This window comes from Rhinopithecus bieti, unplaced genomic scaffold, assembly GCF_001698545.2.
Source record: "Rhinopithecus bieti isolate Rb0 unplaced genomic scaffold, ASM169854v2 scaffold_23748, whole genome shotgun sequence".
NCBI lineage: Eukaryota > Metazoa > Chordata > Mammalia > Primates > Cercopithecidae > Rhinopithecus > Rhinopithecus bieti.
In genome coordinates, this window is record NW_016811596.1 from 2,796,483 (window position 1) to 2,814,788 (window position 18,306).

The window sequence follows — 18,306 nt, forward strand, 5'->3', positions numbered from 1 at the left end:
CTACAATTACACCACTGCCCTTTAGCCTGGGTGACAGAGCAAGACCCTGTCTCTAAAAAGGAAAAAAAAAAGAAAGAAAGAAAGAAAAAACTGAAGTTGTTTAAAGTAAAACTTAAAATTCAGGGAAGTGCTTGCCATGGGTCTCTCACACAGTTGCAGTCAGATGTTGACTAGGGCTGCAGTCCTTTGCAGATTCGACTTGACTAGTGTCCAAGACAGCTCCTCATACAGCATGCAGTCAATGCTAGCCAACACCTGGGGATGTCAACAAAGGTGCCTACAAGTGGCCTCTCCTTGTGATTCAGATTCTCACAAAATGGTGACAGGATTCCAAGAGGGTGTGTCTGAAATACAAGCATTGCAGGGGACCAAGGAATAAATTAAAAGACCTCTTAGCCTAACTTTAAAAGTCATACATTATCACTTCCATCATATACCTTTTATCTAGTGCAATTCACAGGGCAAGCCCAAATTTAAGGGGAGGAGACTACACAAGGGCATGAATACTAGGAGGCATGGTTCAGTGGGGGAGCAATTTTCAGCAACTAGATACCCTAATCTTCCTCTGGGGCCCCGGTGATTTGCAGCTCTCCTGTGTGCAAAATACACTCATGCATAATCCCTTCCAATATCTGATGTCTCATTACAATACTGCACCATTCTCAAGCTTGAAATCTAGGATCTTATCATCTAAATTATGTCCAAGTACATTTGAGGTCCCTAGAGTTCATCTACCTTGAGCGCAGTTTCTAACGCACAGTTTCTCTCAATCTGAAGACCTGTAGAATAAAAACACAAGTCATCTGCCACCACACAGCTGGGAGGAGTCACAGGATAACTGTAACAGACATTACTGCTTAAAAGGGTAGAGAACAGGAGGCACATATGAGTTACTGGTCCATAGCCATTCTGAAACATAACCAGGAACATGTCACCAGTTCTCTCACCAGGGCTCAGTTCTGCTTCCTCAGAGTAGTTCTCTGCTGGTCTGGGTTTATTGTACATGCTAATCAATCCTTTCTTTTTCACAAGAATGGACATGTGTTAGTTGAGAAGGGTTCTCAGCCTTTTGCCTATCTATAAAGTTTGAGGGCTCTAAAATCTCTTTTCATTTTGAATTGTCTCTATCATTTGAAGTCGAATCTGGCAATGTTTCTACTAATACAATTCTCTTAAAAGTTCATGAGTTTCCTATGAATCTCAGTGAGATTTATTCCCTAAGACAAAAGCAACACCTACAAATCTCTCCAACAAAGACCATTCTCTAGCTTAGGCCATGTGTGAGGCTGTTGTGAATAGGATTATTAGGATTTCTGTTGCCTAGCAAATATGGTCTAAAAGACACACCCTTAAATTTCTTAGAAGTCATTTTTTTTTTAACCTGAGAAAACCTGCTAAACATACCTTACATAGTTCTGAATCTTAATGCAGGATGTTGCAATCAAAATTTTGACTTTATCTTATCCTGAGGTCACATTTGTTGTCCTGCCAAAAACATTTGTAAATAAATATGATAATTTTGCATATGATAAAATTAACATCCCAAAACAATTAGTAGGGTATGGACCTTCAAAAAAAGCAAAAAGAAAAGAATATGTTGGTACAGATAAGTATTCATCTATATAACAATAAAGTGTGATACATTCTTCATGCCCTACAGGAAGATTCAAAATTTACTAAATACTTAAGTGTCAGAAAGGAAGCTACAAAAGTAGAAAACATGAGATTTATAAATTTGGAGTGGAAAAGACCTTTTGAACCAAAATTCAAAATCCAGAAGGCATCAAATAAAAGACTGATATATTCAATATATTTAAAGCAAAATCTTTAGTGGAGTAAAAAAAAACAACAAACAAACAATCAAAAAAACCCACCATACACAATTTCAAAAACGAACAACAAACTTGGAAACAAAATACCTGCATTTACAAATCACATCACTGGAATGCCTATAAAAGAGAGCGAGAATCTAGAAATTTAGTAAAAGATGTGAACAAGCAGCTCATAAACAGTCAAAGAAGGGAACATATAGATGGTCCTTAAGTTATGAAGCCATGCTCACCTTTATTTGTCAAAAGAGATACACTAATTAAGGTCAAATTGTGACGTTATTTTTCACATATTTGATTGTCAGAAATCCAAAAATCTGGTGACACCTTGAAGGCAATGCTATTGGTAAGCTCAGCATTCATACATTGGTAGTTCTGATGAAGGTAAATGTGTACTGCTTCTATGGAGAGTAATATGTCAATGTCAATCAAAATTCAAAAAAATGCACATACTCATTAATTCAGAAATTCCACTTATGCAAAATTTTTCCATAGACATTCTTGCATACAAATGAAATGCCATATGAACAAAATTGTTCATTTTAGGATTGTTTGTTATAGTTGGTCAAGGACTAGCTAAATTATGGTTTATCAAAGCAATAAAATAATATGCAACTGCAAAAAAGAAAACAGAAATAGAATGAGAAAACTACGAGCTAAAAATTCTTCCATATATAGTTAACTAAAATAAAAGGTGTCTAATAATGTATATTGTATGCTGGCCTTTGTATTGAAAATAAAATAAATATATATATACACATATACATACATATTGTATTAATTTATATCTAGAAAGAAACTCTTAAAGTATGCAAGAAGTTACTGATGGTTTGGAGTAGAGGAAAGGAGTGAAAATTGGGTCAGTGTAGGAAGGCACAGATATCATATACTTTTCTATATTTTTTTAATATATTAACACTTTTCTATTTTAAAATTAAACTTAAAAATATCATATAATTATTCTACTTGTGGTAACAGCCACAATGAAACTTATTTGATTTAAATTTTATTTTTTAATTATACAAAGCTGAATGAAAATTTTGTTTTATATACAAACACTCTGAATGATTTATTTCAAGCTTATAGATTAGAATACTCAGATTAAAGCATTATCATAGTTCCACAGATTTATCAAGTCTTTATATATTTTATTATTCTTTATTCCATTAGATACCAGAACATCTTTTAGAATTATTCAATTAATTTCTAGTTATTTTACCAAGAAAACAAAGAATGAGAGACAGTGGGTATAGACAATACGTTTGTAGAGATTTGCTCTAAAAGGGAACAAAAAGTTGGGATTGTAGCTCAGGGGAGATATGGATCAAGGCAAGAATGCTAGAAACTGTTAACTATCCTCCAGTATATATTCTGCCCCATTTTTCTTTTCAGTATCAGAACCTTTTGAGTTTTAGTGCATGACCACTAAGCCACTGAAGCAGCATCGTTGTCTGGTGTAAACACCCGGGTTCGTCCTATCTCACCAAAAGGATTAAGGACACAAACACATGTGGGTGTGTTAAAAAGGGGAAAGTTCAATAGGCAGAAGAACAGAGGCCTGTCTCTCTTGCAAGAGACAGGTGTCCAAAAAAGGAAGAGTGGTAGACAGCAGCAGATTTTATAGTCAGGCTTGAGGAGGCAGTGTCTGATTTACACAGAGCCCAAAGATTGGTTGGACCAGATGTGATGCTTACATAGTGTGTGGGGAAGGCTGGTCACTCCACCTTAATCTTATTATGCACATTGCCTTTCTACTTGGCCAGTGCCATTTTGTCTCCTCCTTACTGTACACGTAGCTGGCAAACAGAATGGAAGACAAAGCCACCATTTTGATCAGGCCTAGTCACAGGTAGCCTATTGGCATAACTGCTGGCATTCACCTGTCCAAACTTCCAGCTTGCTTGTCTATGTCTGTAGCTCAATTTTACAGGCCGCTCTTTGTTAGAAAAGGAAATGACTTGGGGACTGCTTTTCATTAAATGGAAAACCTTACTGAGAACCCCCGTAACCTCACTATCCGCATAAGTAATTTCTTCTCAACTCCTATATCACCACAAACATCATTTCCTCGCTTTCCTTACAATTAGTTTTGACCAACAGAGTAGAGTAACACCAAGATGTTAGCAGAGGAGATGTGCTCAACTTTCAGATCTTCTCTTTAAAGATAAAGCCTCTTGCCCAGAACTGCATACCCACTTCTCCCACTTCTCTTCCTACCCATCCTATCCTTGCTTCTGTCTTGAAAACAGAGCAGCCACTTTGGACCCAGAACCAGAAGTCATGGATTGAGGATGATAAGTGGGCACATTGTTTCCTCAGATTACCTCATTTTCAGAGCTGCCCCACCACCTCTAGACTATTTTGTGTAAGTGGAATTAACTTATATCTTATTTAAGCTATAAGAAAGATTGTGAAATAATATAATCCATTATACAATGTTCATGTGTGGCTGAAAATGATCCAGTACATCCCTTCCTTACACCTTATACAAAAATTAATTCAAGATGGATTAGAGACTTAAATGTTAGACCTAAAACCATAAAACCCTAGAAGAAAACCTAGGTAATACCATTCAGGACATAGGCATGGGCAAAGGACTTCATGTCTAAAACACCAAAAGCAATGGCAACAAAAGCCGAAATTGACAAATGGGATCTAATTAAACTAAAGAGCTTCTGCACAGCAAAAGAAACTGCCATCAGGGTGAACAGGCAACCTATAGAACGGGAGAATATTTTTGCAATCTCCTCATCTGACAAAGGGCTAATATTCTGCAGGAGGCTAAATCTGCCAGAGCCTACAAAAAAACGTCAAAAACAAGTTACAGAAAAAACAACACCCATAATAATGGGGCAAGGATATGGAACACACCTGTCTCAAAAGAGACGATTTATGGCAGCAACAGATAACAAGATGCTCATCATCACGGTCATAGGCAGAGAAATAAATGCAAATAAAACACACAATGAGATACCATCTCACACCAGATTGATGGCGATCATTAACAGTAGGAAAACAACGGTGCTGGAGAGGATGTGAGAAATAAAGTGAACATTTTACACTGTTGGTGGACTGTAACTACTTCAACCATTGTGGACAGTCGTGGGATTCTCAGGAATTAGAAACTAGAAATATTATTTGATCGCAGCCATGACGACATTAACTAGGGTATATAGCCAAAGATTATAAATCATGCTGCCTAATAAAGACACACACACGTACGTTTATTGAGGCACTATCCACAATAGCAAAGACTTGGAACCAACCCAAATGTTCATCAATGACAGACTGGATTAAGAAAATGTGGCACATATACATCATGGAATACTATGCAGCCATAAACAAGGATGAGTTCATGTCCTTTGTAGAGACATGGATGCAGCTGGTAACCATCATTCTCAGCAAACTGTTGCAAGAACAGAAAACCAAACACTGCATGTTCTCACTCATAGGTGGGAATTGAACAATGAGATCACTTGGACACAGGAAGGGGAACATCACACACTGGGGCCTGTTGTGGGCTAGGAGGAGGGGGGACGGATAGCATTAGGAGATATACCTAATGTAAATGACAAGTTAATGGGTGCAGCACACCAACATGGCACATGTATACATATGTAACAAACCTGCATGTTGTGCACATGTACCCTAGAACTTAAAGTATAATAAAAAAGAAAAGAAAAGAAAAGAAAATGATCCAATACAGAGAAATAAATTGATGATAAGACATTGATGGGAGAGAGGAATAGAGTTCATGACTAAAGAAATGGGACAGGCCCAGTGCTCCCACGGAGAGGGGTTGCCTTAAATAGGAGGTGAAGGAGCTTATCCATGAATCCATCGTAACACAATGGAGGGCTTAATACATGGGTAGTGTAGACCCAGGAAATTTAGTTGCAAAGCTTGCATGGGAAGTTAAACTTTTTAAAATTTATCTTCTATTTCAATTGTATTTATATCCTCCAGTAGTTACTGCTCTGTTTATTCCTTGTGTGTTTGGTCTTTGTTTGTTTACTTGTTTGCCTTAGTTGTAATGTTTGTTGTTTTTCACATTTGTGAGGTAAAGTTTCATTAATAATTCCCAAGAAAATTTGGCATTAGGGTTGGAATATCCTTCCTATTTGCACTCAGACTGACATTAGAAATGGAAGGTTGTCAATTAAGATCTTTCAGCCAAACATACAGAGCTTGCAGACACTATCCCATTCAGGAAAAAGCAGACCTATACGCATCTGTCTCATGGCATTTGCATGCTTTAGACCTTTACTTCCTTGAGGTCTTTTTAAAACTGAATTTAACAAGAGACTTCTGGCCACATCACCTACACACATATTATATATAAACACCCACACCAAAACCCTTACTCCCTAATCACCTTACCCAGTTTTATTTTTCTCTGTACCATCAAGTAATGTACAGATGTGAGACAGAGAGAGAGAGAGAGAGAGAAAGATATTATAGAGAGGTAGATGGATACAGTTATTTGTTTATTTACGATTTTTCTCTCTCCACAAGACAAAATTTCCATGATCATTATGCAGGACGCTTTGGGAAAATCATTAAATCACAAAAGTAGTAGCAAGAGAGGAATAAGGGCACAAAAGAACTACAAAACATATAGGAAAAAATTAACAAAATGGCAATAGTAAGTCCTTAGCAATTAATAAATACTTTAATTGTAAATGCTTAAACTTGTGAATCAAAAGCTATGATGTGGCTGAATGAATTAAAAAATGATATTGGTCGGGCACAGTGGCTCACGCCTATAATCCCAGCCCTCTGGGAGGCCGAGGTAGGTGGATCACGAGGTCAGGAGTTCAAGATCAGCCTGGCCAAGATGGTGAAACCCTGTCTCTACTAAAAATACAAAAAACAAAAAAAAATTAGCCGGGCATAGTAGAGGGCGCCTGTAGTCCCAGCTACACAGGAGGCTGAGGCAGGAGAATGGCGTGAACCGGGGGGGCGGAGCTTGCAGTGAGCCAGAGATCGCACCACTGCACTGCAGCCTGGGTGACAGAGTAAGACTCTGTCTCAAAAAAAAAAAAAAAAATCTTCAAAGAATAAAATGGGAGTAACCTGCAACCTACAGATTATTTTAATGGAAAGAGACATGGTGGCTACAGTTAACAATATTGTATTCTTGAAAAATGCAAAGGAATAGAGTTTAACCATATGACAACTATATGAGGTAATGTATATGTTAATTAGCTTGATTTAACCATTTTACAATGAATATATATTTCAAAACATTGTCGTACATGGTAAATATATACAATTTTATCTGTTTAAAATAATTTCTAAAGTAATTTTAAACATCATTTAAAATAAACAAGGGTATAGCAGATGGTAAAATTAGATGGCATGAAAGTAGTTAATGCCTTTTATAGAGGGAAAAAAAAAACAAGTATTGAGAAGAGGTATGGGAGAAAAAAAAAACCAACTGGTCACCTCTTAATGGAGATACAAAACAAGTCAAGGTCTCAGTAGGAAGCCATGCTTCAAATTCAAACGTAAAGGCATCATTTGGAGAAGGCTATAAGATATTTTGCTAATAATAGGTTCTGAGTTCCAGAAGACTTATCTTGAAGTGTTTAAGGAGTCATGGGAGAATGGTAGGGTGGCTATATTAGAGTGGAGCCGTAAGACAGTAAGAAACTGGCTGATGAAAGATACATGAGTGGAGAAGTGATGTCAGCAAGATGACAGAGTAGGAAACCCTGGTATTTCCCCAGGCTTCTCCTTGTCCCACCCATGAATACCAATTTAGTAACAATCATGGACAGATTCCCTTTGTGAGAAATTCAAAGGCTAATTGAAAGATTCCTGCATCTTAAACAAATGTAAAAGCGACTCACCGAAGCCAGTAAGATTCAGGACATGCTATGGCTCATGAGAGGCTAAAAAATAGAAAAAAGAAGATTCAGAACACTCCCAGCATAGCACAATACAATCAGAAAGAGGCCTCCTAGCTCCCAGTTTCTCTTAGGGGAGACAAGGGCTTACTTCACACATCTTAACTTTTCTGAGGGGTCTCCCCCAGAGAATTAGCTTCTGTCTTGCCAGTAATAGAGCTCTGACAAGCACAGTCTAGCTGCTTGAAGGAGAATGAAGATGGCAAGTTGGACTAGTAGGCACTATAGATCCTTCTCCCTGGTCAGCACAGAGTGTGTGGACAAAAAATTTCCAGCTCTCAGCTTTCCCTTAGGGAGAGAAAGAGTTGATCCATGTGTCTAATACCCTAACTTTTCTATAGATATCCAGACAACTGGAATCTGCCTTGCCAGTCAGAGAAATCAGACGAGTCTGCACAGTTTAGCCCCACCTTGGGAGGAAGGAGGTGGCAGCTTGGAATGCTAAACGCCATTAATCCTTCCCCTTGCTAGCAGACAGTGAATGGATTTTTTAAATCCCAGCTCTCAACGTCCCCCTGGGAAAAGAAAGAGTTGATCCATGCATCCAGTACTCCAACTTCTCTGTGACTGACCAAGGAATTGGTACCTATCTTGCCAGTCAGGGAGCTCTGATGGGTCCAGCACAGACTGGCTGCCTGGGGGAGAAAGAAGGCATTGATTTGAAGTGGTGAACACTATAACTCCCCTAGCTCACTACAAAACAAGCAGACAAGAACCACAGCTTCCTGCTTCTCCCTGAGAAGAGAGAGGATTGTTAGAATCTACCACAACCTCCAAAAAGGCTGATTGGTAGGAGTCTTCTCCTATACAAGACTAGTCCATGAAGAATGGAAGAGGTGCCTTCCTTTGTCTAATGCAGAAGCAACAACACAGAGAGTCAAAGAAAATGAAGAATTAGGCAGATATTCCTTTAAAGAGGAACAAAATACATTCTAGAAATTAACCCTAATGAAATGGAATTATATGATTTACTTTATGGATAATTCAAAATAATTATCATAAAGATACTTACTGAAATCAAAAGAACAATGTATAAGCAGTGAGAATTTCAACAAAGCCATAGAAAATATCAAAAAGTACCAAGCAGAAATCATTGAGCTGAAAAACACAGTAACTTAAAAATTCACTATAAGAGTTCAACAGCAAACTAGATAAAGCAGAAGAAAGGATCAATTAATTTGAACACCAGTCATTGGAAGTAGTTCAGTCTGAAGAGCAAAAAAGACAAAGAAATAGAAAGTGTAGAAAGTCTGAGGAACTTACGTAGCACCATCAAATTGACCATTATACAAATTATGAGAGTCACAAAAGGAGACTAGAAAGAATGAAACAACTTATTCATAGAAATAATGACTAAAATCTTCTCAATCTGAAAAAGGAAACGGAATCCAGTTTCAAAAATAACCAAGTAAGATGAACCCAATGAAATCCACATAAAAATGCATAATAATTAAATTATCAAAAGTAAAAGAGAATTTTGAAAGCAATAAGAGAACAGTGACTTCTAAGACAGACAAATGCCTGAAAAGATTATCAGCTGGTTTTTCAGCAGAAATTTGCAGTCCAGAAGGCAGTGAAATTATTCATAGTGGTAAAACAATACAAACCTGCTAATCAAGAACACTATACCTGGGAAACCTGTCCATCAAAAATGAAGGAGCAATAAAGACTTTCTCGGACAAACAAAAGCTGAGGGAGCTCATCACCTTTAGATTTGTCTTACCAGAAATGCTAAAGAGAGTTTTTCAACGGAAAGAAAAGGACACTAAACAGCAACACAATATCAAGAGAAAGTATGAAACGAATTGGCAGGCCGGGCGCGGTGGCTCAAGCCTGTAATCCCAGCGCTTTGGGAGGCCGAGACGGGTGGATCACGAGGTCAGGAGATCGAGACCATCCTGGCTAACACGGTGAAACCCTGTCTCTACTAAAAAATACAAAACACTAGCCAGGCGAGGTGGTGGGCGCCTGTAGTCCCAGCTACTCGGGAGGCTGAGGCAGGAGAATGGCGGGAACCCGGGAGGCAGAACTTGCAGTGAGCTGAGATCCGGCCACTGCACTCCAGCCTGGGCGACAGAGAGAGACTCTGTCTCAAAAAAAAAAGAAAAAGAAAAACCATGATACTGTATTACTATAATGCTAGTGAGTAAGTCACTTTTAATTCTAGTTAAAAGTTAAAAGACAAAAGTATTAAAAATAACAAGCTAAAATATGTTTTAAAACATAAAATAGATATCAATTTTCACAAAATAACAAAGTGTGTAGGGACAGATGATAAATGGTAAAGTTTTTGTATGTGATTAAACTGAAGTTCTTATCAGCTTAAAACAGACTGCTATAACTACAAGATATTTTGTGTAGACTCCAAGGTAACCCCAGAAAGTTACACAAAAGACAGAATTTTAAAAATCAAAGTATATTGATATGCAAAAAACAATAAAACACAAAGGAGGACAGCAAGAGTGGAAAAGACAGACAAAATTATTACAAGGCTAACATAAAACAACTAACATGGCAATAATAAATCTTTCCCTGTCAACAATTACTTTAAATGCAAATCGAGTAAACCTCCCAGTGAAAACACATAGAGTGGCTGAAAGGATAAAAAAAAGACCCAAATATGTTCTATGTACAAGGTACTTACTTTAGATTTAAGAACACACATAGGCTGAAAGTGAAGGGATGAAAAAGGTATCCCATGCAAATGGTAATCACAAGAGAGTAGTTGACAGGGTAGGAGTATCATCATCTTGGACAAGCACTGGAATTTTAAAGTTCCCCTTAATCAAAAACTGCCCCAAAGGGCATCAGCCTAATGGCTAATGTCAGCAAGACCATAAATCACAAATAACACCTCCGACCAGAAACATTCCAACATGAAAATAAACCCTCCCTGACCAGAGACATGCCTGCCCTGGAGATAACCTCCCCTACAGCCAGAGAGATGTCAGCCCCAAGATAACCTTACCTCTGACCAGAGACATTCCAACCCCACAATAAACTTCTCCTCCATACAGAAACATTCCAAGTCTGTGATAAGCTCTCTCACCCTAAAACTGTTAAATCCTCTTAGTCTGTAAGAGAGAGTGGTCCTGACCAAAATTGACCAGAAGCCGCTCTCAGGTTGATTCTCCAAAATAAACCTGTCTTTGACTGTTAAGCCACCAATCATGTTTCTTTCCTCTTTAACTCTTACATTTGGTGCCAAAACCCAGGACGGGTGTTGTGGGTAGAGGCTCTCTTGCAACCCAGGAAGCAGTGGGCAGTGGCAGCTCGTCCTACTGGATCCTGAGAGTCTCTGGCCAACCATCCCGTCTTGCCTCTTACTTCACTTTTCAAGTGATTTACATGAGCAGGACAACTAACCTGAAGGGAACTGTGAGGCTTGAGCTGGGGCTACTCTCCAGTGGGCTCTCAAAACTCTCAGGTCTCAGGCATCCACTTCTGACCATCCACAATGGGTATTTTTGCTCTCTAGCCCTTGTCCCCTCCTCCTCCTTCCTCCTCCCTCCTCCTCCCTTTCCTCTCCCTCTCTCTTCCTCTCTCTTCCTCTCTCTCTGTCTCTCTCTCTCTTTCTCTCTCTCTCTCTCTTCCTCATGTGGCTCCGGTTCAAGAGGCTCTTTGCCAATTCCAACTGGAACATCCCATATTGGACACTAATCCAGCCAACTGGTAAGATCTGCCTTCCCCTGGCTTTCTCACGGTACCCAGGAAAGTCAGGAATGCCATCCCCATCCTCAGAGGACCAGTGGGACTAGGCTAGAAGAAATCTTGGGGACACTCAGTTTCTTCTCAGCTTAATTGTCCTCTTTAGAAAGAGGATTCTGGGTCTGTCTTTTCTCTGGGGACACCTAGAACAAAAACAGACACCCAAGGCTTCTTCTTACCAGTCTACATGAGTGCCCAACAATTCAACATTCCTATGTCCTCTCCACTGGGCTGTCTCCTTCACAGCCTTGCCAAACTTGGTTTATGGGAAGCATAAAGCCAAAGTGTTTGGCTTTTTATTGCAACGTGGCCAGGCCCCAATACAAATTAGACAATGACAGCTAATGGCCAGAAAATGGCACCTTTGATTTTCAAATTCTCAGGGACCTTGACAACTTTATAACCAGGAACGGCAAATGGCAAGAGGTTCTTGCCTGAATATTCAGGCTTTCTTCTACCTTAGATCCTGACCCTCTCTGTGTCAAGCTTGCACCCCTCATGAAATCCTTCTTAATAAAAACCTTCCCCAGGTTTCTCCTTTCTCTGAAATTCCTTCCTTCTAAACCCCTTCCTCTGAAACCCCTTTTGACCCTACAGATGGATGCCCTCTCTATCCTCATTCCTCTGCATCCTCTTCTTGCCTGTCTGAACCCTCAGCCCCAAACTCCACTCCTCCTCTTTCTCCACCTGTTACTCATTCAAAACCTACTCCAAACAGTCAAACCACCTCTGCCTTTCTCCCACTCTGGGAAGTGGCTGGGGTTGAAGGTATTGCTTGTGTTCATGTCCCTTTCTCCATGTCTGATTTGTCATAGATTAAACAGCACCTTGGATCTTTCTCTGAAAATTCTCTCATTATCACAGGGAATTCCTGCACATAACCCAATCCTTTAATTTAACTTGGCATATTATCTATATAATTCTAACCTTGTCCCCACCCCTGATGAAAAGAGCACTCAGCTTAATTAAAATGGATGTCCAAGCTATGAGTATATTCAAAGGCCTTTATGTTTTTCTCTTCATAAATCTTGTTTTCCTGGAAAACGTTTCTTCCCAGTCAACTGAATTACTTTTCTCCATTCTTTCTTGCCACTCTTGGTGCAGGCATGAAAGGCCCTAAAGTGACTTCTGGTGGCCTGGGATTCCTTGGGAAAACAAAAGTTGCCCAAATCCCATTTTGTGAAAAACCTTTGTTTTCCTTATGGAATCCCTGGAATTAGAGGTAAATAAGTACTTCTCAAAATTTGTCTTTGTCTCCCAGCTATACTTATTTATTAGGCCCTAGAGATTATTTTCCTAGCCCTGTTCTTAAAGTGCCTCACCCAAAGACCAATAATCCAACTGGAAAACTGGAAAAAAAAATATTATAACTACTGGATTTTCTTCTGATTGTCTGTGTGGCTATATATGTGTTAGGTGTGCAATGTCTATTTGAAAAGCTCTAATTAACTGCCCTAAGAAAAATAACTGCTTAAATCAAATATTTTCAAGGGAAAAGTAAAAGCTGTAGGACCTTTCAGTCCACATGACTTTAATCTTTAAAACGTACTGGTACAGTAAAATTCGAAATGTTTTAAGAGTTGCCCGCATACATTTTTGTTTGCATTTATTAATCAAGCAATTTCAAACTTATCTCTGCCAAATACTATAAGGTGGCAATATTTTGCATAGAGTCTACAGAACTATAACTCAGCCCAATCAGAATAATCTTTGCTTGTGTAACTTTTTAATAAATGAAACATAAATATTGATTTAATAAAGATAGCTTCATCTTGAACTATTTAGTGAAATGCCCTAACTTCTAATCTTGTGGCCTTAGGCAGTCTAGTCCACAGACATGAAGGAAGTTTGTTTTGAGAAAGGACTGTTATCATCCTTGATATTAAAGAAAAGAGAATTTATATTAAAAGGAATCATATATGGTAAATTCTTGTCCTAAAGTAAATTAACTGGTTGTTTAAAGAGAGATGTTTACATCAAAGTTGAGGCACGTCAGAGATTTTCCATGTAAGTCATAAAAAATTTATAAAAGGGAATTTATGCAAGAAATGTTGTACAATTTAAAAGTGATTAGGCCTCCTGAATGCTTTATAAAATGCTATATAACTCTTAGCTGTACAATTTGCCTGCTTTGCAGCTAGGTGAGACCTAGGACACATGGAGTTAAATGCTGGAATAAGTCAGACCTTATCTGAACTTCTGTCTGGGTCCTAAGCTCTCCACCTAGTACATAATTAAAATCCCAAACTTACCAACAAAAGTAACGGTTGCTAAAAGTTAACAGTGTAACATGTATTTAAAACTATTGAAAAAACAGTTTACATATACTTTTGGTAAAAAGATTATAAGGAGGCATGAGAATGTGGATTTTTACCTAGATTAAAAGGTTAAAGAATTGTTTTAAGTTGAATACAATAAAATGAAGGTTTAAGCAAGTTTTGAAGGTTAATTGTAAAGGAAATTCTGTGTGTAAATATACTGGCTAAAGTTGAAGGGGTATCGTCTACTTGTTCTGTAAACTGACATTAAAATAAAAGCACAATGGGTTTCTCTTAAAGCACTAACCTGCTCTTTAACAAAATTATAAAGGGTTAAAACGGTCTATAGAAATCTTACTTTATGGTCAAACATTAAAATTGGGTAAATGTGTCTACAAGGTTCTATTAAAAATTGAGTTTAACATTAATAGCACACTAATATAAAGGTAAAATTTGGCTTATTTGGTATAAAATCATACAGGAAGCATTGTCAAATATAAAATGGTGTTTGACTTTCTTTGGGATATATTTGTATAAATATGTTATTGGTATGTGTTCCAAAGTTATAAGAGACTCCTGTATTTCTGATATATCTTAGGGTATGTTATCAGTATTAATTCTAATTGTTATATTAAAATTATTGCATGCCACAAAGGTAACAGATATTCTTGCCAACTGTGACTTTAACTGTGGCTACCATAAAACTCTTTGTCATCCATAAACAATTGTTGTCTTGTTTTTGGTCTCTAGAGACTAAAGTAATCTTTTGACTTTTGAGGATTTTAAGTTATGGTAATATAGTTATTTGCATAAGTGCAATAAGAATCTGTTTTATTTTGTAACAGAATACAATTTGAAAAACTGGTTATTTTACCAAGGCTTTGACTGGAATGGTGTGCTCTCCTTTAAGGAATCAAACTTGACTTATGGGGCCAATAAAGCTCTTGGGAAACTGGCCTCATATTTTATGTGCACAGTCCCTGTACAGGGTTTCTGACCTGTGGTAAGTAAAGAATGTCACTTTCTGATAGGCCAGGACCACCAAATTATCTTGGAACCTCAAGAGAGAGGAATTCACCCAACTCATAGGTATTTAATAACACAATTCCATGACTGGGCCCAGTTTTAAAAGGCCTTATCTCAGATTCCTTCTATGGAACAAAATTCCATCAATGCCAGTTTAAAAGGCCTATGTAACAAATAATTATTCTTGCTGCACTGTATGCAAATAATTAAACCAAGTATAATAAAGCAAACCATTCCTACCATGATTTATTTTTTAATAATGGTTACCAGCAGAAAATAACACATGGACCTTTCCAAACATGTGCCTCTGCCTCTTATTAGGTAAGGAATGTTGCTTCTATCTCAACCAATTGGGCCTAGTTAGAAACGCTGCTAAATAACTTAAAGAAAGGGCCAAAAAAGCTAAGGGAATTCCAAAACAACCAAATGGATTCCTGGTTTGGAAACAAAACCATAGCATGGGTCATCCCATTCCTGGGCCCTCCCCTACTAATATGCCTAGGACTAATGTTCTTACCCTGCCTAATTGATCTTTTGAAAGATTTTAACTGACAGGATCATGGCCATTTCACTTACAACTACCCAAAAAGTGCCCCAAAGGGCATCGGCCTAATGGCTAATGTCAGCATGACCATAAACCACAAATGACATCTCTGACCAGAAACATTCCAACACGAAGATAAACTCCTCCCCAACTAGAGACATGCCTATCCCAAGATAACCTCCTCTCCAGCCAGAGAGATGTCAGCCCCAAGATAACCTCCCCTCTAACCAGAGACATTCCAACCCTGCAATAAACTTCTCCTCCACACAGAAACATTCCAAGCCTGTGATAAACTCTCTTGCCCTAAAACCCTTAAATACTCTTAGTCTGTAACAGGAAGTGGGCCTGACCAAAATCAGCCAGAATCCTCTCTCAGGTTTATTCTCCAAAATAAACCTGTCTTTGACGGTTGAGCCACTTTTCATGTTTCTTTCCTCTTTCTTTAACTCTTACAGTAGGAGTGGCTACGCTTATATCAGACAAAATAGACTTTGAGTTAAAAACTGTTACAAGAGACAAAAAGGGAAATAATGATAAAAGGGTCAATTCAACAGGAATATATAACAATTACAATTATATATGCATCCAACAGTAGAGCACCTAAACATGCAAAGCAAACATTGGAAAAACAGAGAAGAGAAATAGGCAGCAATAAAATAATAATAGGAGACTTCAATACTATTTTCAACAATGGATACATCATTCTGACAGAAATCCATATCCAAAAGAAAACAGCAGACTTGAGTAATGTGATAGACCAAATGGACCAGACATATGCAGAATATTCCACCAAACAGCAGCCGAATACATACTCTTCTCATGTGCACTCAGATCTTTCTCCAGGATAGGTCACATATTAAGTCACAAAATAAGTTATAGAAAATTTAGGAAGACTGAAATCATACCAAGTGTCTTTTCTGGCCACAATGAAATTAAACTATAAATCAAAACAGAAGGAAGACTGGAAAATCAAAATACATAGATATTAAACAACAGACTCTTGAAAAGTCATTGAGTGAAAGAAGGAATCAAAAAGGAATTTAAAGTGCCTCAATACAAATGAAAACAAAAATAAAAAACACTAAAATTATGGTCTTCAGCAAAAGCACTATTAAGAAGGAAGTTTACTGTGATAAATACATACATTAACAAAGAACAAAGATCTCAAATAATCAACCCAAATTTATACTTCATAAAAGAACAAACTAAGCTCAAAATTAGCAGAGAGAAAGAAATAACAAAAATTAGAGAAGAAATAAATAAAACAAGAAAAGAAAAAAAATCAAAGAGGCTGAGTGGATTTTTTGAAAAAAATAATTGACAAATTCTTATCTAGACTAAAAAAAAAGAAATGAAGAGACATTATAATTCCTCTTTTAGAAATAAAAATGATCATAAGTGAACAAACATGTCAACTGATTTAATAACCTAGAAGAAATGTGTAAATTCCTAAACATGTAAAATATACCAAAAGTAACAATAAAGACAGTCTGAAAAGATCTATTATTAGCTTGGAGATTTAATGAATAATAAAAGTCCTTCTAACAAATAAAAACCCAGGAACAGATAGCTTCACAGGTAGATTCTACTACATTTTTTTTTAAAAAGTGCCAATCTGTCTCAAATGCTTCCAAAAAGTGAGGGAACCCTTCCAAACTCATTTTATAAGGCCAGTAGTACTCTACTACCAAAGCCAGACAAGGACACTACAAGAAAAAAAATGACAGGCCAATATCTCTGATTAATATAGATGCAAAAATTCTTCAAAAAATGTTAGGAAATAGAATCCAACAGCACATTAAAGGGATCATACATCATGACCAAGTGGTATTTATTTTCAGGATGCAAGGATGGTTCAATATGTATAAATTTGTACCATGTTAACAGAATAAAGGGAAAAACATCACATGATTATATAAATGCATGCAGAAAAAGCATTTGACAAAATTCAACATTCTTTCATGTTAAAAACTCTCAAGAAACTAGAAATAGAAGGAGAGTACCTCAACATAATACAGGCTATATATGAAAGGCCCGTAGAAAATGTCAGACTTAACGGTGAAAAGTTGAAAGCTTTTCCTTTAAGAACAGGAGCAAGGCAATCATGCCCACTCTTGCAGCTTTTATTCAATATAGTACCAAAGCCCTAGCCAGAACAGTTAGGTAAGAAAAATAAATTAAAGGCTATCAAATCAGAAAGGAAGAGATAAACTTTTTCCTGTTTGCTGATGCCATTGTACTATGTATTAAAAATCCCAAAGTCTCCATTTTAAAAAACTGTTAAAACTAATACACAAATTCAGTAAGATTGCAAGCTACAAAATCAACATACAAAAATCAGCTGCATTTCTATACATCAGCAATAAACTCTGAAAAGGAAATTAAGACAACAATCCCATTTACAATAGCACAAAAAAGAATTAAACACTTAAGGAAAAACTTTTCCAAGGAAGTGAAAGACTTGTATCTGGAAACAAAACATTGATGAAAGAAATTAAGACACAATCAAATAAAAATATATACCATGTTCACTGATTGGAAGACTTACTATTGTTAAAATAACCATAATATCAAAAGCAATCTACAGATTCAATGCAACCCCTATCAAAATCACATTGGTATTGTTTACAAAAATAGAAAAGGAAATCCTAAAATTTTTAGGGAATGACAAAACACCACAAATAACAAAATCAATCTTGAGAAAGAAGAAAGCTGGAGGACTCACACTTCCTAATTTCAAAATTTCGTACAAAACCACAGTAATCAAAACAGTATGGTGTTGGCATAAAGATAGACAAACATCAATGACAGAATAGAGATCTCAGGAATAAACGCACACATAAAAAGGTCAACTGGTCTTTGACAAGGGTACCAAGAATACACTAGGGGGAAAGGATAGTCTCTTTGTTGAAGAGACTTTGTAGAGACTATCCTGGTGTTGAGAAAGCAGTATATCCATAAGCAAAACAATAAAATTGGACATTTATCTTACACCATACACAAGAATTAACTCAAAGTGGATTAAAGAC